We start from the raw sequence: 6,420 nt of genomic DNA on the forward strand, positions 1-6,420 counted from the left end.
CTGGAGTCCTATAAATCTAGCTTCAATTTCCGATAGATCTGTTGAAATATTGTTATAGCTGAGTTTGTTGTGTATGTGTGTGTTTTCTTTTAAACAATCTTCAACAAGTTTTTACTTGTGTGTGATATTAATGATATTATTTGATAGTTTTTACATTCTGTTGTTCTATTTTGAGTTGTTATTGTTGTTGTTATGTGCCGTCGAGTCGCCTGCGACTCATAGCGACCCTATGTACAACAGCCCTAAACTCCGCTCTGTCCTGTGCCAATCGCACTGTCTCTGACATTCCCATCCCAATTATCCCAGTCACTGAATCAATCCACCTCATAGAGGGCCTTCCTCTCCTGCGCCGTCCCTCCACCCTCCCAAGCATGATGTCCCTCTCCAAGGATCAGTCTCTCCTCACAACATGTCCAAAGCATGTTAGACGGAGCCTCAGAATCCTTGCCTCCAAGGAGCCACCTGGTTTAAGCCTTTCCAGGAAAAATCTGTTTGTTTTCCTAGCAGTCCATGGTATTCTCAATACTCTTCTCCAGCACCACAGCTCAAAGGCATCAATTCTCCTTCTATCCTCCTTGGTCATTGTCCAACTCTCTGATGCATAACAGGTGATTGCGAAGACCATGGCCTGTATCAGACGCACCTTAGTCTCCAGAGAGACACCACTGCTCTTCAGCACTTTGGAGAGGTCCCTAACAGCAGACTTTCCCATGGCAATGCGCCTTTTAATTTCCTGGCTGCTGGTGCCAAGACTGTTGACTACGGAGCCAAGCAAACTAAAGCTGTGTACAATCTCAATCTCTTCACCATCCATCCTGATGCTGCCAATTGGTCCAGTGGTGTGAATCTTTGTCTTCTTGACATTGAGCCTCAATCCATATTGTAGGCTGCAGTCCTTGACACTCTGCAGCAGGTGCTTCAGCTCCTCCTCAGTTTCAGCAAGCAGGGTTGTGTCATCCGCATAACGCAGATTGTTGATAAATCGTGCCACAATCTTGACCCCACATTTCTCCTCATAGAGCCCAGCCTCCCGGATAATCTGTTCTGCATATAGGTTGAAAAGGTATGGAGATAGGATGCATCCCTGGCGTACGCCCTTCCCAATTTTGAACCATGCAATGTTCCCTTGCTCTGTTCTGATGACTGCCTCCCGGTCCAAGTGTAAGTTTCGCATTAGAACGATCAAGTGTTCTGGGATTCCCATTCTTCTCAGAGTCAGCCACAGTTTGTTATGATCTACACAGTCAAATGCCTTTGCATAGTCAATGAAACACAGATAGACATTCCTCTGGTATTCCCTGCTTTCAGCCAAGATCCATCTAACATCAGCCACAATATCTCTAGTACCACGACCCCTTCTGAAACCAGCCTGGACTTCTGGTAGTTCTCTGTTGATGTCCTGTTCCAGTCGTTTTTGGATAATCTTCAGTAAAATCTTGCTTGCATGTGAAATCAGTGAAATTGTTCTGTAGTTTCCACATTCTCTTAAAAATTAAATCCTTATATATATCTAAATACATCTCCAGGAGAGTATGAAGAGAAATTAAAGATTAGAGGGGAAAGTTTGGCAATAACACATCTGACAACAAATTCATCTTTAAAAGTTAATAGGAAACTCTAATAGTTCAATAGAAAAAGACAACGACAATTACAAATGGGGAGAGGATTTGTGTAGACACTTCACTAAAAAGTCATTCAAATGGCTAACAAATACATGGGAGCTGAGTCGCAGCTGACCGTGCAGGGAGTTTTCAGAGGCTGTAAAGTATAAAAGAGGTGATTGCTTGTCTTCTCCCTGAGGAGCCACTGATGGATTTGAACCACCAGACACTCCCTTCCCTACAAGGCCACCAGAGCTTTATTAGCTATTAGAGAGATGCATACCAAAACAACAATGAGTAAAAACAACAAATTTGGTGAGAGGGTGGAGAAAGTGGAGCTCTCATGTACAGCTGGTAAATATAAAATGGTGCAAGCACCAAGGTGAACAGTTTGGTGCATCCTTAGAAAGTTGGAAACAGCAATCTCATTTGACTACTACTAGGTCTATATTACAAAGAAATAAAACCTGCACACCCATGTTTATTGCTGCTTTGTTCATAATAGCAAAGAATTGGAAACAGTCCAAGTGCCCATCAAGAAACGAATGAATAAAGCAGCTGTGGTATATTCACACAATAGAATATTATGCAGCACTGAAAAACGAAGAACTCATGAAATATTATACAAAATGAGTGACCATGGAAGACTTTATGTTGAGTGAAATATCTCAGTCACAAAAAGACAAATACAGCATAATGCCACTGTTATAGAACAGAACTGAGTTGGAGGAAAACTAAGAAAAGAGGGGATAAATAATGTACATGGCATTGAAACAGACAAGGGAGAGAACTGTATAAAAAGAACATATGATTAGGTATTATTATTATTATTATTATTATTATTATTGGCATGACAAGAGTCCAGAATAAGAGATGCATAGTAAAGCAGTGAGGGGGTAGGGGGGTAGGACTGTATAACAATGAAAGAAATATTTTTCCAAAGAAAAAAGTGAACTGGGGGTAAAGGAGGATAGGGAGGAAAATGTGCAACAATGAATGAATGAAAATCCAAGTTCCTTATAAACTTTCATTAAAATCTAAAAAACCGTCAAACAAACAAAAAACAACAAAGAAATAAAACCTACAACACAAACTAACATACTCACACTCAAGTTTATAGCAGTATTATTTATAATAAAAAATGTTGGAAACAATCCAAGTGCCCATCAAAAGATGATTAGGAAAAAAAATTTGGCATTGGCATTTCAAACAAAAATCTCACATCAAAAGTTTACAGAATCCAACAGGGCCTCCACAAGAAAAAAAACCAAAAACACCTAATAACACAATTACAAAGTGGGCGAAAGACATGGAAAGACTTTGCACAGAGGAAGATATGTGGATGGACAACAGACACACCAAGAAATGCTCAAAATCACAATAAGTGAGCAATAAGAGAGATGCGAAGCAAAACCACAATGAGAGACCATCTCACTCCAGTAGCAGTGGCAGTTTAACACAACAGCAAGTTATAAATATTGAAGAGGATGTGGTGAGATAGGAACTCTTATATACTGTTGGTGGTATTGTAAAATGGTGCAATCATTCTGGAAGGCAATTTGTTGTTTCCTCAGAAAGCTGAACATGGAAATTCCATATGACCCAGCCATTCCACTGCTTGGAGAGTGAGAGAGTGAGAACTGAGGCACAAATAGAGACTTGTACACCAGTGTTCATAACAGCATTATTCACCATCACAAGAACATTGTAACAGCCCAAATTATGGTCCATTCACATGATGCAGGAGCAATGATTTTGTAAATTACTACCTAACGTGGGAGAGACTGGAGAGTACTATGCTAAGTAAACTAATTCAGTCCCATCAGGACAAATACTGTATATGGCCATTCTTGTAGAAATAGATAACTAGTAAAATGTGTGTGAAGATATAAGGGGGTGGGAGGGGAGCAACAGAGGGGTAGGGCTAGGTAGGAAATAATCATGGGTCACACAGTTTGATGGGTAAAGGGGAGGGTAGTTTGAGGAATATGCTGTGAGAGACAATGTATATGAACTTTGTAGGTAAATCAGTGTAAAATTAAAAAAGAGATTTCAAGAAATAAAAAAAAATATGTATGTATAAAGAAACTATGGTATTATGCACCAGGTAGTTCCAGTAGCTTAGTGGTAAAGATTTGCACTGTCAAGTCAAAGACAAGTAATTCAAATCCACCAGCTGCTCCTCAGGAGAAGGATGAACAATCTCCTTCTATGTGATTTACAAGCTCTGAAAGTTCACTGGAGGGGTAAGCTGTGAGTCTGTTCTGACTCAAAACGATAGTGCAATAGCCAAGAATTTGTGAAACACTGGATAATATGGATGAACCTGGAACAAATGATGCTATGTGACTTAAGTCAGTCATAAAATGACAATTAGCCACTTGGCCAACAAACTGGCAGAGATCTATATTTATTCCCATTCCAAAGAAAGGTGATCCAACAGAGTGTGAAAATTATTGAATAATAGCATTAATTTTACATGCAAGCAATATTCTGCTGGAAATTATTCAAAAATGCCTCAAACAGCAAATCAACAGAGAACTGCCAGATATGCAGGCTGGGTTTAGAAGAGGCAATGGCACCAGGGATATCATAGCTAATGGTGGATGGATCTTGGCTGAAAGCAGAGTACTAAAGGAATGTCAATCTGTGTTTCATTAACTATGCAAAAGCATTTGATTGTGTGGATCACAACAAATTGTGGCTGACTCTGAGAAGAGTGGGAATCACAGAACACTTGATTGTGCTATGTGAAACCTATACTTGGACCAGAAGGCAGTTATCAAAACAGAGCAAGAAAACACTACATGGTTCAAAATCACGAAGGATGTATGCCATAAATTTATTCTATCCCCATATATTTTCAGTCTATATGCAGAACAGATAATTTGGGAGATTGGGCTCTATGATGAAGATTGTGGTATCAGGACTGAAGGAAGATACATGAACAACTTATGTCATGCAGATAACACAACCCTGCTTGCTGAAACTAAGGAGGACCTGAAACGCTGGCTATAGAAGGTCAAGGACTGCAGCCATCGATATGGATTGAAGCTCAGCATCAAGCAAAGATTCTCACCACTGGGCCAACTGGCAGCATCATGATAAATGGTGACAAGATTGAGATTGTTAATAGCTTTTGTTTGCTTGGCTCCACAATGAACAGTCTTGGTACCAGCAGCTAGGAAATCAAAAGACAAATTGCATTGGAAAAGTCTGCTATCAGGGACCTCTCTAGAGTACCAAAAAGCAACTATGTCAGTCTGGAGGCTAGGCACCAGAAAGGTGGATAATGACTGTGGATGATTGAATGAGAATTGGTGCCTTTGAGCTGTGGTGCTGGAGAAGAGTATTACATATACTGTGGACTGCCAGGAGAACAAATAGCCGCATCGTATAGAAGGTGAAACCAGACTGCTCCTTGGAGGAGAGAATTCTGAAGCTTTGTCTGACATACTATGGGCATGTTGCAAGGGGGCTCCAGTCCTTGGAAAGGGACATCATTCTTGAAAAGGTGGAGGGACAGCACAAAAGAGGAAGACACTTGATGAGATGGATTGATTCAGTGACTTGGGTAATGAGAGTAGGTGTGTCAGGGACAGGGTTTAGGGCTGTACATAGAGTCACTATGATTTGCAAGTGACTCAATGGCACATAACAACAACAGATGGTACAAGACCAAGAATCCGCAGCATCCATCTTGGAAATTAATAGGGTTGAGAAGGCAAGGAGAGGGGAGAAAAAAAAAGAAATAAAAGTCAAATACCAAAATGAAAAATTAAAGAAGGCCCACAACAACTTGCTTTCAGATATCCCCAGAACAACTTGATAGCCAAAAGCAAGCACTTCAGGGAGTGAAGGATCCCCAGTGACAACTAAGGGAGATTAAGTCTGGGAGACCATGTAGTGCCACTCCTTCCCTACCCCACTGATTTCCTCAGCTACTTCATAGCTCCCCAAGGGGGCTAGAGCCTCTCATGATTCATCTGGAGGGACCAGAACCAAACAGACACTCTTCTGTTAAAAATAGCTTGATCCTATTGCCTCTCTATCCTCATCAAGGCTGGTATGGCCTGGGGGAAATACAGTTTACACACTGTTTATTTTTCAAATCTCAGTTTCTCTTCATCCTCCATCACACCCACAATACACACACATAGTGATCATATTTAATGAGCACCAATAGGATTCAGTATGGATACCAAGAAAACAGGAAGACTTTCATTCAGAACTGGTTAATCAAGTTAGAAAGGAATATATGTTTTGTTTGTTAAATAAAGCAGAATGAAATATGAAGTACAAATTAAGAGGCAAGTATTCTACTTCAAATTGTGTTACAATGAACAACTTAATAGGTAACTCAGGAAAGATTTTTGGAAGAAGTTAAGTTATACAACCATTGGAGAGAGGCATTCTTTTGTTTCTACATGTGATGAAGTAATTGCAGTCAGTCTTCTCTAGAAAATGTTAATTCAGCTATCAAGACTTTCACATGTGCACACTGTGAGCATATGTATACATATGAAAGTACAAGAGAAGGACTTAACTGAAGCAAAACTAAATCATTGAATAGCACTTCTAACAATTTTCTGGAGCACAATCTACAGTTCATAAGAAGACAAGTAAGTAATCTTTGAGAATCTTTGTCTTCTTGACATTGAGCCTCAGTCCATACTGAAGGCTGCAGTCCTTGACCCTTCGCAGCAAGTGCATGTGGTCCTCCTCAGTTTCAGTAACCAGGGTTGTGTCATCTGCATAACGGAGATTGTTAATAGACCTTCCACCAATCCTGATGCCACAATTCTCCTCATAGAGCCCA

This window comes from Elephantulus edwardii, unplaced genomic scaffold (assembly GCF_000299155.1).
Source record: "Elephantulus edwardii isolate Elephantulus edwardi_28Jun2011 unplaced genomic scaffold, EleEdw1.0 scaffold00047, whole genome shotgun sequence".
Classification (NCBI taxonomy): domain Eukaryota; kingdom Metazoa; phylum Chordata; class Mammalia; order Macroscelidea; family Macroscelididae; genus Elephantulus; species Elephantulus edwardii.